The 16,483-nt window shown below is 43.8% G+C and overlaps 1 pseudogene; it reads right to left on the reverse strand.

Moving 5' to 3' along the window:
• Positions 1-1,714: 1,714 nt before the first annotated feature.
• LOC134730318 (ribosomal protein eL22-like) lies at positions 1,715-16,128 on the reverse strand (annotated as a pseudogene).
• Positions 16,129-16,483: the final 355 nt, after the last annotated feature.

Genomic DNA, 16,483 nt, shown 5'->3' on the forward strand with positions numbered 1-16,483 from the left:
ACAAGAGCGAAACTTCATCTCAAAAAAAGAAAGAAAGAAAGAAAAGAACAAAAAAGAAAGAAAAGAAAGGAGGAGTCCACTTTTAAACATGACACATTTGAAAAAGCTCAAGAAGGATTAAAATGAGAGAAAGAAAAAAAAACAGGACAGAATTTGGGGTAACTCCAGCATTTTGCAATAAGCAAAGAAGATTGTGAGAAGGAACAGCCAGGAATCTTTATCTCCTGGATAGTCAGCTGTTGTCTCTGAATCCATAGGATGAGAGTTGGTTGAATTTAAAGACCTGTGTAAACTTATCATCTACATTCAACATTATTTGGGAAGCTGAAGCGGGAGGAGGCTTAAGCCCAGGAGTTCAAGGCTTTAGTGAGCTATGATCACACCACTGCACTCCAGCCTGGGTGACAGAGTAAGACCCTGTCTCTAAAGAGAAAGAGAGAGAGAGAGAGAGAAGGAAGGAAGGAAGGAGGGAAGGAGGGAGGGAGGAAAGAAAGAAAAAAGAAAGAAAAAAAGGAAGGAAGGAGAGAGAGAGAGAAGGAAGGAAGGAAGGAGGGAAGGAGGGAGGGAGGAAAGAAAGAAAAAAAGGAAGGAAGGAGAGAGAGAAAGAAAGAAAGAAAGAAAGATGGATGTGACATTATACAATATGTCTGGTGACTTTTTACAACAACGTAAGAGCTTTAGTGATAATATAATTGGCAAAACTAGATTATTTTTCCCTCATTTGTACTCTTAAATAGACTTTTGTGGCCAGGTGCAGTGTCTCATGCCAGTAATCCCAGCACTCTGGGAGGCTGAGGCGGGTGGATTCCTTGAGTTCAGGTGTTCAAGACCAGCCTGGGTGACATAGTGAAACCCCATCTCTACTAAAAATACAAAACATTAGCTGGGCGTGGTGGCAGGCACCTGTAGTCTCAACTACTCGGGGAGGCTGAGGTGGAAGAATCACCCAAGCCCAGGAGGTCAAGGCTGCAGTAAGCTGAGATCATGCCACTGCACTCCAGCCTGGGTGACAGAGTGAGACCCTGTCTCAAAATCAAACAAACAAAAAAAGTAGACATTTGTATCCACATTTGGATTTCAAATCACCCAAAGACCCAAAGCAGGATTAAAGCCAATCCTTGTCTTAAGGACACTAGCTTTCTACCAGCTACCACTCCCACCCCTCACCATGCCCTGGAGAGACTGAGGCAGGACTCATTTTCAGGAACAAAAAAATATATGTTCAATTCCAGTGAAGAAGATTGCATATTGCATATTGGCCTCCAGTAATCATTCTCCTTTCCTTCTCAGTAATAGAGTCCTTGATTTTTAATTTTAGTTTGTTTTTTTCCCCCCCTGGAACAAAAGTCTTCCTTTCACCAACTTTTTTGCAGGTCGATGTGTCATGAAGAAAAGTTCTGGCCAACAAGACGTAAGCACGAGTTGTGGGTGCAACTGCTAAAAAGCGTCTTTAAAAAAAGGATGCATCCTTCTCAGTCTGGTCTTCTTGCTGAGTAGAAAGCAGGTGTGTGAGTGGGGCCTCAGCAGCCAATTTAGACTATGAGGCCACCTTGAAAAGGGAAACTGAGCACTGTGGTACTACCAAGTAGAAGATCCCTCACCCTTAAGCCCCAAACAAACCTTGATAAGCTACCTCCTGCCTTCTTGAAAATGTAACAGAAATAAAATTGTCTCTCTTTTTTTTAAGGGTGCATTTTTTTTAATTCACTGATAAACTAAAAGCCAATTTCTTGGTATTTCTCACGTATACTTCATTTATTTTATTAATCAGCAAAGCCCTATGGGGAAGCCTTTGCCTAGTCCTCCGACTCTGCTTCATCTTCTTGACTAATCTGGAAGTAACAAAGTTCATAAGTCTCCTGTCAGATGCAACCACTCGAAGCCAATCATGAAGACTGCTCTTCTTAAGGTATTTCTTGGTAAGGTATTTCAAATACCTTTTAGAAAACTGTTTCTCAGAAAGAACTGTGATTTTATTCTTGAAGCATTCAATGTGAACAACATTCCTGAGATATCCAGCCTTCTCCCGTAGAAATTGTTCAAAATTTCCAGAATCAAAAATTCCATCTTCTGCTGGATGAGTAAGGTCCAATTTAAACTTCCAGGTTGACCTCTTGGGCTTCTTGTCTTTCTGAGATGCCCTTGTGAGTCGGCCATGCCAGCAGAGAGAAAATTGTCTCTTTTTTTTTTTTTTTTTTTTTTTTGAGATGGAGTTTTGCTCTTGTCACCCAAGCTGGAGTGCAATGGCGCAATCTCGGCTCACTGCAACCTCCGCCTCCCAGGTTCAGCAATTCTCCTGCCTCAGCCTCCCGAGTAGCTGGGATTACAGGCATGCACCACCACGCCCAGCTAATTTTTTTTGTATTTTTAGTAGAGACGGGATTTCTCCACGTTGGTCAGGCTGGTCTCGAACACCCAACCTCAGGTGATCCACCCGCCTCGGCCTTCCAAAGTGCTGGGATTACAGGCGTGAGCCACTGCACCCGGCCTCTTTTTTTTTTTTTTTTTTTTTTTTGAGACCGGGTTCCACTTTGTTGCCCAGGCTGGAGTGCGTTGGTGAAATCATGGTTCACTGCAGCCTCGACCTCCTGGGCTCCTGCGTTGGCCTCCCAAAGTGCTTGGATTACAGGTGTGAGCCACAAATTTAGGCCAGTGCCTGGCCTAAAATTCTACCTTCTCTCTCTCTTGTTAAGCCACTTATTTTGATTTTTTTTTCTATTACTTACAGCCAACCTTAACAATCCTAACTAATAAAGTCAAAAATGGTTTACTCATTCTAACTCCAAATACAATCACCCTCACTCAAAAATGAAATCTGGGGTATAGCAGGGCTGAAAACACACACCCAGCTACATAACATCCCAGGAGGCCTACCAAGGCTGGGTGCCTCTCTGCTGACCTATTCACATTTATAATTTTCCTGTGGGATTTTAAATGTATGTGTGTCTTTCCCAGCATTCAATTCATACTTGCTGCCTGTTTAACTAAATTTTTCTTTGGATAGTCAGTGATACAGAAGGAAAGCTGAAGGACACACAAGAAGGAACACATTCGTTCTCTTTTCCGTATCTTTTCTCCTGGCCTCATATTCTCATTCCTCTTTATAGTCTTACCCTTACTCTGTATTCTATTCTTACAGTCTGCACACTTTTGGCCTTCTGTCTTTGTTGCCTCCAGAGCTTCCAGGTATTTTGTTACTGTTTAATTTTCAGTGCTTTAAAAATATGCCTTTAGAGGCCAGGCATGGTGGCTCACACCTGTAATTCCAGTACTTTAGGAGGCCAAGGAGGGTGGATCACTTGAGGTCAGGAGTTCGAGACCACCCTGGCCAACATGGTGAAACCCCATTTCACCTACAAGTAGAGAAATTAGCTAAGTGTGGTGGCATGTACCTGCCATCTCTGCTACTCGGGAGGCTGAGGTAGGAGGATCTCTTGAGTCTGAGAGGCTGAGGTTGCAGTGAGCTGAGATCATGTCACTGCACTCCAGCCTGTTTAAAAAAAAAAAAATGCCTTTGTTAAGGTAAACATCCCACACATATTAAGATAATAGGACAGTCCTGCTGGTAAACCATCCCCCAGAGCTTAGGCCAGTTTCCATCAGGCCGTTGACAAAGAAATGCAGCTCCACGAGCCAGGAGATGGTGATTCCTGCTTGACTTGGGATCTGAGTGGGAGAATTCTGGGCTTCTCTCCTCTTCGCTGCACTGTGGTTACAGATGTGCACTGGCCACCTGGGTGCTAATCTCAGCCCTTCACCTCACTATTCCTGAGTCTTTAATCAGGTATTTTTTTCTGCTCATAATCTGAATGAAGGGTTCCCTCACAGCCCTAAGATAAGAATCAGGCCAGGCACGGTAGCTCATGCCTGTAATCCTAGCACTTTGGGAGGCTGAGGCGGGTGGATTACCTGAGGTCAGGAGTTCGAGACCAGCCTGACCAACATGGTGAAACTCCGTCTCTACTAAAAATACAAAAATTAGCCAGGTGTGGTGGTGACCCCCTGCAATCCCAGCTATTTGGGAGCCTGAGGCAGGAGAATCGCTTGAGCCTGGGAAGCAGAGGTTGCAATGAGCCGAGATGGCACCACTGCACTTCAGCCTGGGTGACAGAGTGAGACCCTGTCTCAAAAAAAAACAAAAAACAAAAAACAAAAAACAGCACCAGCTCTCCTCTGCTGTCTGTCTCCTCAGCATTTACCCCCCTAGATTGTATCAGTTGACAAATATTTATTCAGCACCTCTTATACCAGGCACTGTGCTAGACTCTGGCATGCTGTCATGGACAAACAACCAACCATGGAGCTCAGCTTTGGACAGAGGAGACAGACGGAAAACAAACCAGGCCCTCATTAAATGGCAGGCGTGACTAGTGCTCTGTGGTCACCCAGTGCTGTGGGAGGCCATCGTCACTGTGGGAAGCCCAAGCTGGTCTGGTGCCTCAGGAAATCTTCTCTGAGGAGGTGATATTTATTTATTTATAATTGAAACAGTGTCTCCCTATGTTGCCCAGGCTGGTTTCAAACTCCGAAAATCAAGCCTAATTCTCCCATTATAGCCTTACCAGTGCTGGGATTACAGGCATGCACCGCTGCACCCCACAGTAGGTGATATTTAAAGCTTCGTGCAATTCTGAAGAAAGATGCCATATTCAGCTATTATTTTTAAGTCATTCAGAAAATGTATGTTGCATAAGAAGTTTGTGTGTAGGGCAGGTACAAACATAGCAAAGTACACTCCTCTGTCTCTGGAAACGATAGTTTTTATGTCCCAAAGGAACTGTAATGATCTGATATTGAATCAAAAAACGACTGAACTCACTCAACTAAGAAATTGTCTTTGTTCAAAAGAGACAATTCAGTTCCCCAAGGATAGGCTATCATGAAATTTGAATGTAACTGAGACTCCAGACTGGTGACATCTCCAAATCTGATGCTTTTCTGTCATCCTGGTGGAGTTATCTTGGAGCGATAAGAGAACTGCGTGCTCTCATCCCGCTCCACGAGCTAATGTTTCACAGGCTGACAATGACAGGGTGATTGCCTTTGATTAAAGCATATTTTCAATTATCCCTTGGGTACTTACAGCCTGTTAGGTTTGCATTATAAAATGAACCCAAGGTCCTCCAAGGATCCACAAGACGGTCCAAAGTCCTTATTGTGTGTGCATTTGGTTAATTATTGGATTGCTCAAAAACGTAGTCATGAATTGACTTCACTGCGCAATAGATGTCTAAATGGTTAATGCGGATTCCTCCTCGGAGAAAAACCAGACCCGTCTTTGACCCGCCTGCAGTGATTTCTAAACCACTAGAGGGAGCAAGAGGCCACCTCAGAACTAAGTCCACCCTGGGCGAGTCCGCATTTGGTGACTGAAACCAAGCCAAGTGTTCCCAAATGTTCTGGAAAGGAACCAAGTCAGGGCGTCTCCCATCTCTAAGCCTCCCCAGGCACCCCTAAAATCTGGTGCAGTTCCAGGCCACTCCTTAACAAGCCTGAGGTTCCACTTGAAGGTCCGACGCTGTTTGGAGTCATCCTCAGGACACTGGGGATCGTATGTCAGTGCTGGGGGAGGGGAGGAGGGAGTGATGCGATTCCAGCTGCAGCCGCGTCCATTCCACCGCGGGCCAGGCCCTATATAGGCGCACAAGTTATTTGAACAGGAAGAGGGACAAATATAAAGCCATGACCACACGGAATCGGGGCGCTTTACCCAAACTAAGAGATTTGGGGGGTGGGGCGGGGGGCTTCTTGGGCTGCTGTCTGAGCTGTCTTTAAGAGTAAGAAGAACCGGGCCAGGCGCGGTGGCTCACGCCTGTTATCCCAGCACTTTGCGAGGCCGAGGTGGGCGGATCACGAGGTCAGGAGTTCGAGACCATCCTGGCTAACATGGTGAAACCCCGTCTCTATTAAAAATACAAAAATTAGCTGGACATGCTAGCGCATGCCTGTAATACCAGCTACTTGGGAAGCTGAGGCAGGAGAATCGCTTGAACCAGGGAGTCAGAGGTTGCAGTGAGCAGAGATCGAGCCACAGCATTCCAGCCTGGCGACAGAGGGAGACTGTGTCTCATTTAAAAAAAAAAAAAAAAAGTAAGAAGAACAGGCCGGGCGCGGTGGCTCACATGTGTATTGCCAGCACTTTGGGAGGCCGAGGCAGGCGAATCACTTGAGGCAAGGAGTTCGAGACCAGCCTGGCCAACATGCAGAAACCCCGTCTCTACTAAATATATAAAAATTAGCCGGGTGTGGTGTCGCATGCCTGTAGTCCCAGCTACTTGGGAGGCTGAGGCACAAGAATCGCTTGAACCTGGGAGATGGAAGTTGCAGTGAGCCGAGATCGTTTCACTGCACTCCAGACTGGGCGACAGAGTGAGACTCCGTCTCAAAAAAAAAGAGAGAGAGAGAAGAACGACCAGAGGTGTGTTTCTTCTAGAGGGAACTGCATGAACAAAGGCATACGGACAGGAGCAGGGAGAGGGGTGGCCATGAACTCCATCAGTGGCTGCGACTGGTGAGTCTTGCTCCTATGGGCACTTTTGAGTAGATTTAAAATGCAACAGGGCCCCAGCAACTTCAAAGAGATAAGGGAGGAGCTGAACTTAAATTCCACTCAAATTAAAATGTCTAAAATTGGCTCCTGTAACATAGATCCGTGGCTGATAATGTCCACTTTGCATCAACTGCTGAAATTCTCAAACATTAAAAAAAAAAAAAAAAATCTTGGCTGCTGGTAAGAAATGGCATAGTAGGTTTTGCATTTATTATCACAAAAACAGTATTTTGACAGACTAGCCTTCGTTGGGGAATTAAAAGATTTAACTTTCTGAGGCTCTTCCATAAAAATAACATTCTAAAACAAGCATGCATTATAGAAAATATTTATTATCAAATAATATCATATGGCAGCCCTGTGAAAAACCTGATATTATTGAGGGAAGCTGCATTTTGTTCACTTGAGAAAATAAAGGTTGGCTGAACCAAAATGATTTATCCAACTACAAGATTCATGTATTTGTGGTTGAGTTATGTTGCTACAGACACCAGTAGCACCACACACACACACACACACACACACACACACACAATATTGATAATTCAGATTTAATGCCTGTCTCTATTCTGGTCAAATTCAGGCATGATTGTGATGATTTCCAAGCTTTGTGTTCATTCTCTAACACGTATTGTACTAAATAAGAGTGCAATGACATATTTTTATTTGTAAAGATACATGAAAGTAAACTTGATTTAAGATATACTTCAATACATTTTGAGATAATTAGAGACACACCAGACTATCACACACACAAAAAGTAAGGAATTACTAATATAAATTCTGTCAAAGATTCCTGTAGGTGATTCGAATTTGCCAGTGACAGAACCTGGATTAGATTAGGCAGTTCTGGCCTGTGTAACTGTTGCAGCCAAAAATCCCTTGAATGTCAGCGATTCATTTGGTTTAACCTAATACCCACCCATGAACCTAGTTTATTGCCATAGAAGTTCGCATCAAATCTTTATTCGGCACATTTAATAAAGAAGTTGTCTAGGGCTGTGTGTGATAGATTTAAGTTTTTCCCTTAGCATCCAAATGAGATTGAAGGTATTTCCAAATAAAAGGCAATTTAAAACTGCAGGCTCACACTTCAGATAGTGGTTATCTTATCTGCCTGTCTGAGTCCTGTTTGCTTTCACTAAAGCCACCAATAGAACCTGAGAAAGTGGCATTGGAGATTCAAGAGTTCCCTCTTCACCCCACCTGGAGGACAAAGGAAGAGCTTTTCTGATAGGTGCTGCTTAGTACTCCCTCTTGGAGCACGGCTTAAAATTCACAGCCCTCTCTGTGACCTTTTCAAGTTTCATTCTAAAGCTGTGTGACAAATAGCTCATCCTTGTGTCACACGTGCAATCACACACACCACCTAGAGGATAAACACCAGCTGGGTCTACATTTTACCTGAAGGTTGAATGAAAAATAAATATTTCAATTACCCTGATACTTCCAAAATCCAGATGGACCAATAGAAGTATACAGGTCATTTCCTTTCAGTTTAGTTTTGCTATTCCATTTTATATGGCCCGGTATTTCCAATGCCATTTTACTCCTTCCAAAGCATATCTGAATATATGAGCTTATTTGATGCTCCTCACAGCCACGGAAAGAAAGGGCAGCATTCTATCACCATTTGCACACAGAAACTGAGTAGGTCAGGCATACTGGCTCATACCTGTGGTCCCAGCACTTTGGGAGGCTGAGGTGGGCAGATCACTTGAAGCCAGGAGTTCAAGATCAGCCTGGCCAACATGGTGAAACCCCGTCTCTACTAAAATTTAAAAAAAAATTAGCCTGGCATGGCGGTGTCCACCTGTAATCCCAGCTACTCAAGAGGCTGAGGCATGAGAATCTCTTGAACCTGGGAGGCAGAGGTTGCAGTGAGCCCAGATGGCACCACTGTACTCCAGCCTGGTGATGGAGCAAGACTCTGTCTCCAAAAAAAAAAAAAAAAAAAAAGAATCTGAGTAGGAGAGGTCACTGATTTACTCAAGCTACTGTCATACTCAGATAAGGAAAGAACAGGGACCCTCCTGGCTCCCAGCAATGATATCTCAAACATCATTGTGCTCTTTGCCATTTGAAATAACTTATGTGCACATAATGGGGACAGAGTTGCTAACCAAAGAACTCAAAGGAAAACATTCTTTTTCTCCTCTCATCTAAATGGGGTGGACTTTAGTGTTCCTTTGTCTTTTTTTTTCTTTTTGAGACAAGGTATCGCTCTGTCACCCAGGCTGGAGTGCAGTGGCGCAGTCACAGTTTACTGCAGCCTCAACCCCCGGGCTCAAGCGATCCTCTAACCTCAGCCTCTTGGGTAGTTGGGACCAAAGGCATGTGCCACTATACCTGGCTAATTTTTGTATTTTTTGTAGACATGGGGTCTGGCCATGTTGCCCAAGCTGGTCTCTAGCTCCTGAGCTCAAGCAATCTGCTGGCCTCCACTTCCCAAAGTGCTGGGATTACAGGCGTGAGCCACCACGCCTGGCCTCCTGTGTCCTTTTCCTAGCATTATGGTTCACACTGTATAAAAGCCACTAAATTCAAAAGGTAATTTGGATACAGTTCCTTCTACGTGCGAGGCTGAGTATTTGGTGACCAGGAAGAAACAGCAAGGAGATAAGAAATAGAAAGTAATTTCCCAGAACTTTATGAACAAATTAGCATATGAACAAATGCATGGAACCAGTGACTCAGTGCCTGGGTGGGGCATCGATTGACCAGAACAATGACGACTTTTGCAGAAACAGGATTTAGGCTCTTACCAGATTATAGGAGTCAACAAATCCTATTCAAGCTCCTGTAAACCTCCTTCTTGTCCTGTATTATCTGTTGTTGATGTCACAGTTCCAAGGGTCCCTTCAGCTTGGATGTTGTCCTTGACTAGCCCATCCCCCTCCCCATCAGAATCTGCCCAGTTCCCTAAACTGGGAAATCTCCAGATTGACCTCCCAAATCATTCTTGGCACCAAGTCTTTCTTTCATTCCTTCTTGCCTCCAGGGCCTTAGTTCAAGTCCTTGCCTTCTCTTGTCCAGACTATGGTCACAGCCTCCTAACTGCATCTCCCAACTCCAATCTTCACCTCTTCTCCTCACCCCCCACAATCCTACCATAAGGATCCTTCTGAAATGCAGACCACACTGTGTTATTCAAAGTTGTTCAATGACTATAAGCTTGAGTGCCGGAATCCTCTGCAGAACCTACCATGCCTACCATATAATATAGGATCCCCGACGCCCTCTCCTGCCTTGCCCTGGACACCCCCGCCTGCACCCTGCAGCTCCAGCATCGCAGCTCTTTCAACATTGTGTTGTTTGGGTCAGAACCCCGGCAGCTCAGAAAACACTTTTCGTTTTCCTTCCACTTTGTTTTCTCTGGTTGGTACTTTTGTTTCCTTTCCTTCTTATCCTAGGAAAAGTCTTTTCTTTAATTGCAACACTCTCTGACCTAAAAAGAAGACATGGGAATTTTCCACTTTCTGGCAGAGAGAGGAATGCAAGGATATCCTCACCACTTTTCTGGTGGCAGGAGTTTGCTTGTCAGATCCAGAGCTAAAGGAGTGGAGAAGAGTTGGAGGAGAGACTGTGAAATCCTGGGAAGAAAATTCTTTAGAATGTGAATGTTCCCTCTTTTTGTCCAGAGAGTCCTTGTCAAAGCTGGCAAAGCTATAGGTGTTCTGAGCCATTTTGATTTTCTCCATTTCCTCTAAAATCAGCCTTGCACCAATAGACATGATGGGAAGCCTTGAGTCCTGAACTGTAGATTTTTACCCAAGCTTGATTCTCCCCTAGACTTTCCCATCTCAAATGATAACACCACCATTCAGTAACCCAGACCCCAGATCTAGTAGTTTACTTTCTTCTTCCTTTTCTCTTACCTCCCATTCAGGCCAATAGCAAGCTTTAATTTTTTTTTTTTTTTTTTTTTGAGATGGAGTCTTGGTCTGTCGCCCAGGCTGGAGCTCAGTGCCATGATCTCTGCTCACTGCAAGCTCTGCCTCCCGAGTTCACACCATTCTCCTGCCTCAGCCTCCCAAATAGCTGGGACTACAGGCGCCCGCCACCACGCCCGGCTAATTTTTTCTATTTTTAGTAGAGACGGGGTTTCACCGTGTTAGCCAGGTTGGTCTCGATCTCCTGACCTCGTGATCTGCCCATCTCGGCCTCCCAAAGTGCTGGGATTACAGGCGTGAGCCACCGTGCCCGGCCACTTTAATTTTTTTTGAATTTTTAATTTTTTTTTTTTTTTTTTTGAGACAGAGTCTCGCTCTGTCGCCCAGGCTGGAGTGCAGTGGTGTGATCTTGGCTCACTGCAAGCTCCGCCTCCCAGGTTCACGCCATTCTCCTGCCTCAGCCTCCCGAGTAGCTGAGACTACAGGCGTCCACCACCACACCTGGCTAATTTTTTGTATTTTTTAGTAGAGACGGGGTTTCACCGTGTTAGCCAGGATGGTCTCGATCTCCTGACCTCATGATCCGCCCACCTCGGCCTCCCAAAGTGCTGGGATTAGAGATGTGAGCCACCACGCCTGGCCTTAATTTTTAATTTTTTGTGTGAGACGGATTCTCACTCTGTGGGCCAGGCTTGAGTGCAATGGCAGGATCTTGGCTCATTGCAACTGCCACCTCCTGGCTTCAAGCAATTCTCCTGCCTCAGTCTCCCGAGTAGCTGGGATTACAGGCGTGCACCACCATGCCTGGCTAATTTTTATATTTTTAGTAGAGACTGGGTTTCACCACGTTGGTCAGGCTGGTCTCAAACTCCTGACCTCAAGCAATCCACCTGCCTTGGTCTCCCAAAGTGCTGGGACTATAGGCGTGAGCCACCGTGCCTCGCCAATAGTGAGTTTTATTGATTTTTGCTTTCTAAGAGTCTCTCAAATCTGTCCACTCCTCTGTTGCTCCACGGCGTCCACCTAATCTCAAGAGGTTCCTCTCTCAAGGAATCACCTTCCAATTGCTTACCTACATCAACTCCTGCCTTTGGCAATTCATTCTCCACACAGCAATCAGGGGGTACCCTTATTAAAACATAAAGTCTTATTTTTGGCCAGGTGTGGTGGCTCATGCCTATAATCCCAGCAGTTTGGGAGGCTGAGGTAGATGGATCACCTGAGGTCAGGAGTTCAAGGCCAGCCTGACCAACGTGTTGAAACCCTGTCTCTACTACAAATACAAACATTATCTGGGCGTGGTGGTGCACACCTGAAATTTCAGCTACTCGGGAGGCTGAGGCAGAAGTATTGCTTGAACTCAGTAGGTGGAGGTTGCAGTGAGCCGAGATTGCGCCATTGCACTCCAGCCTGGGCAATAAGAGTGAAACTCCATCTCAAAAATAATAATAATAATAAAGTCTTATTTTTTATGCAAGTTATATGTATGTTATTGAAATATAACTTATATACAAAGAAACACAAACCATATTGTATAACTCAGTGGTTTTACATAAAAGAGCATACTCATGTGACCAATGCCAGATCAATACATAAGACATGACCAGCATCCCAGACATCCGCTCACGCCCCTTCCACACTCCCTCCTTCCAAGGGAACCACTATCTTTTTACTATTATGATTATTATACTTTAAGTTCTGGGATACATGTGCAGAATGCACAGGTTTGTTACATAGGTATACCCGTGCCATGGTGGTTTGCTGCAGCCATCATCCCGTCATCTACATTGGGTATTTCTCCTAATGCTATCCCTCCCCTAGCCCCCCAGACCCCAACAGACCTTGGTATGTAATGTTCCCCTCCTTGTGTCCATGTGTTCCCATTGTTCAACTCCCACTTATGAGTGAGAACATGTGGTGTTTGGCTTTCTATTACTGTGTTAGTTTGCTGAGAATGATGGTTTCCAACTTCATCCATGTCCCTGCAAAGGACATGAACTCACCATTTTTTATGGCTGCATAGTATTCCATGGTGTATATGTGCCACATTTTCTTTATTCGGTCTGTCACTGATGAGCATTTGGGTTGGGGAACCACTATCTTAACTTCCAACACCATAAGATTGGTTTTTCCTGCTTTAAAACTTTATGTAAGTAGAATCATCCCATGCATCCTCTTCTGTACCTGGCATCTTTTATTCAACATTTTGTTGATGCAATTCATCCATGTTGTTGCTTGTAGTTGTAGATTGTTTAGTCTTATTCCTGGGAAGTATTTCATTGTATGAATTTACCACAATTTATTTACCCATTCTACTGTTGATGGATACTTGAGTAATTTTCAAGTAGTTTTTGACTATTATGAATAATATTGCTATGAGTATTCTCATGCCTTTCTTCTGGTGAGTGTATGTATGCATTTCTGTTGAAATATACCTAGGAATGAAATTGATGGGCATGGGATATGCATACTTAAGTAGATATTGCCAATTTCCCAAGTACTTATACCAATTTATACTCTTACTGGAAAGACATGAATGTTGCATTTGCTCTGTATTTTTGCCAACATTTGATGTCTTTTTAATCTTAGCCATTCTCATTGGCAGTGTGCTCTTTCGTAAATCTGATTAGTGTCACTTCCTACTTAGTGGCCTTCGATGGCTTCCCATTGAATTTAAAACAAAACCCAGACACCTAAATGTGGCTCTGCCTACCTTCTCCAATGTCATCTCATACCACTCTTTTTCCTTTCTACAATGGTCTTTTCCTTCTTAAAATCCATCAAGCTCTTTCCCAGCTCTGGATCTGCACACTGCTTTCCTCTGCCTGGAAAACTTTTCTCCATTCACCTTCTCTCCCACCCTTTTGCTAGCCTTCCTCCCTACCCCTCCTATCTCAGATTTAATGTCTGTCCTTAGGAAGGAAGTCCCTGACCCCTCCTTCCTGTTCTTATTCTCATCATAGGGCTACCACATGGCACTGATCACAGTTTATAGGTACATACTCATCTGCTTGGTTTTTTTGTTTGTTCCTCTCTTTAGAGTATAAAGTTCATGAAAACAAGGAGCCTCACTACTTCATAAGCCACTCTAGTGCCTGTGCCTGCCAGACAGTGCTTGGCATATACTGGGCATTCATCAAATGTTTTTTGAAGGAATGAATGAATGAATCCAGTCTATTTCAGACAATGTGTAATATATATATATTTTTTTCTTTCTTTCTTTCTTTTTTTTTTTGAGATAGGGTCTTGCTCTGTCGCCCAAGCTGGAGTGCAGTGGTGTGATCATGGCTTGCTGCAACCTTGACCTCCTGGGCTCAAGCGATCCTCTTGCCTTAGCTTCCCTAGTAGTTGAGACTATGGGCACGAACCATCATGCCCAGCTAATTATTATTATTATATTTTTTTTTTTGTAGAAACGGGAGTCTCACTGTGTTGTCCAGGCTGGTCTCAAACTCCTTGCCTCAGGGGATCCTTCCTCCTCAGCTTCCTAAAGTGCTGGGATTACAGGTGTGAGCCACCGTGCCCAGCCAAAGTAATGTCAAATATCACCTTTGGGGATGGAGTTTTGACACTCACTGAAGATGCACGAAAAACATGGCCAAAAGTGGACATGGTAAGGGCCTGAGTGGCAGACCAAGCAATGCATAGACAGGCAGGCAGCTTAGAGCTTGTCTGTGAGCCAGGAGCCCCGAGAAAAAAGCATCAGGGGGAACCCAAAGAGGGCTCTTGAAGAAGCAGAGTATGGCTTAAATCCTGGGGGAGGGTTTGGGTCTTCTAGGAAATATATTTTTTGTTTGTTTGTTTGTTTGTTTTAGCCAGAGTCTTAATGCTATTGCTAGGGCTGGAGTGTAGTGGTGCGATCTCGGCTCACTGTAACCTCCACTTCCCGAGTTCAAGGGATTCTCCTACCTCAGCCTCCCAGGTAACTGGGATTACAGGTGTGCACCACCACACAAAGCTATTTTTTTGTATTTTTTAGTAGACACAGGGTTTCATGATATTGGCCAGGCTGGTCTCGAACTCCTGACCTCAGATGATCAACTCGCCTCAGCCTCCCAAAGTGCTGGGATTCCAGGTGTGAGCCACCACACCTGGCCTAGGAAATGAATTTTTAAAAATAAACACACAGCCCTCCATGTCTCCAAAAAGCACCCTAATGTTTTCCAGGAGAGAGTGCCCATAGAAATCAGCTGGCTCAGATCCTGAAGCCAGTAACTTTGGTGTGAGAAAGAATATGCTTCTAATATTCTAACATTTCAATAACAATGGAGACAGAATTTGATAACATGAAAAATAGCATTCCTTGGAAGGAATTTGAGAATACATTAATTATCATAAATTGTTAATTTTGTTCATTTCTGAAATATGGTCATCCTCTCTTGTGTGAACCTGGTTTCCCTCTATTGTCTACTCAATTAAATAGCACCTGTCTGACAACCATGGCTATATATTTCCTACTGGACTGGAAAGGCTGAACATGCTTTATGTGTGAATAGAATAGAAAAGCACAGAGCATTCCAATGAGAGCAGGAGCAGGATTTATTGTTATTTCATTTAAAATGCCATATTAACTTTCCAGATAATTGGGAAACATTCATCCTCCATGACATATGCATTTAGAAGGTTTACTTTGGCTCCAGTAATCCTACTGATTTTTAGCCACAAAACTGTTTCAAATCCTGAGCTACATGCTCAACAAATCTTAGCACTATATAAATGAGCATTTCTGCAAGGCGTCTGGTCTTTTAAATTAAATGTATTCATTTTATTGTGTAAAACATCTAATTTCAGGGAAAAAAATGGTGACAGTTCATATCAGTAAAGTTTTTTCTTTTAACAGACAGGGTCTCATTCTGTCATCCAGGCTGGAGTGCAGTGGCATGATCATATCTCACTGCAGCCTCAACCTTCTGGGCTTGAGGTCCTCTCGCCCGGGCCGCCCAAAGTGCTGGGATTACAGGTGCAAGCCACTCTGCCCAGCCCTCAGTGAACTCTTGAGGGTCTCCTGGATGCTCAGGATACAAATATGTCCAAGCAGGTCAAAGAGCTTATATATTTAATGGCCAAGAGACAGATAAACAGGCAATTGCAGTAAAATGTACTTAGGGCTCCAATAGGGGTAATTATAGTTGTTGTGGGATCCCATAGGAGTAGTCTACCCCAGACTTGGTGGAAATGGGGAGTGTCAGTCAAAACCTCTAGGCAGCTGTTCTTTCTTACTCAATCTCACTCCTTGCAGAAGTAGTCCCAATATCTTGGCTGTAATGTACCCACAGTAGTTCTCTTACCCCTCTCTGCAAATTATATTTATATAACTGCTATTTGCACACTAAAGGTGTGAGGTGTAAAGGGGAAAACATAATATAGCAGCCAAGAGTGTAGACTCTGATCAGACAGCCTGAGTTGGAATCTCAACTGCTGCTTATCTGTAACACCCTATTTAACTCTCTATGCCTCCGTTTCCTCGTCTCTGTGAAGATTAAATGATTTTTCATGAGTAAAATCATAGAGCACTGCCTGACATGTAGTAAGTGCTCAGTGAGAATTCTATTATTCCATGAGTGTCTTGTCTGTTTCACTACATTGTCAGTTTCATAGCAGCAGTTATTATCATATTTATCTTTGTGTCCTACCCATGGGCTCCATGGGCCTAAACCATTCTTCAACCCCTCCAGTGTCTAGCATGGTCCCCTATGCACTACAAGTGGGATAAAAAAAAAAGTTCACTGAATTGGTGAGGGCCTACAGGTGGCATGTGGACCAAATCTGAGTTCCCTAGGATCATTTTTAAAATGCAGAGACACCATCATTTATATCAAATGCTTACTTAGATACACTATGACCAAATGATACCGATTTTTTTTTTTATCATTGTTGTTAGTTAAGTTCAGTTACCTAATACTTACTGAGCACTTACTACATGCTGGGCACTTAGTTAAGCATGTTACACAAATCATGTTCTTAAGTCTCACTTAAAATTTACAAGTCACTTTTGTACTCTTATAGGAAGCCGGAGAAATGGCCATACATCCATTTTTCC

The sequence above is a fragment of the Pan paniscus genome, chromosome 3, assembly GCF_029289425.2.
Source record: "Pan paniscus chromosome 3, NHGRI_mPanPan1-v2.0_pri, whole genome shotgun sequence".
In the NCBI taxonomy this organism is placed as follows: Eukaryota; Metazoa; Chordata; class Mammalia; order Primates; family Hominidae; genus Pan; species Pan paniscus.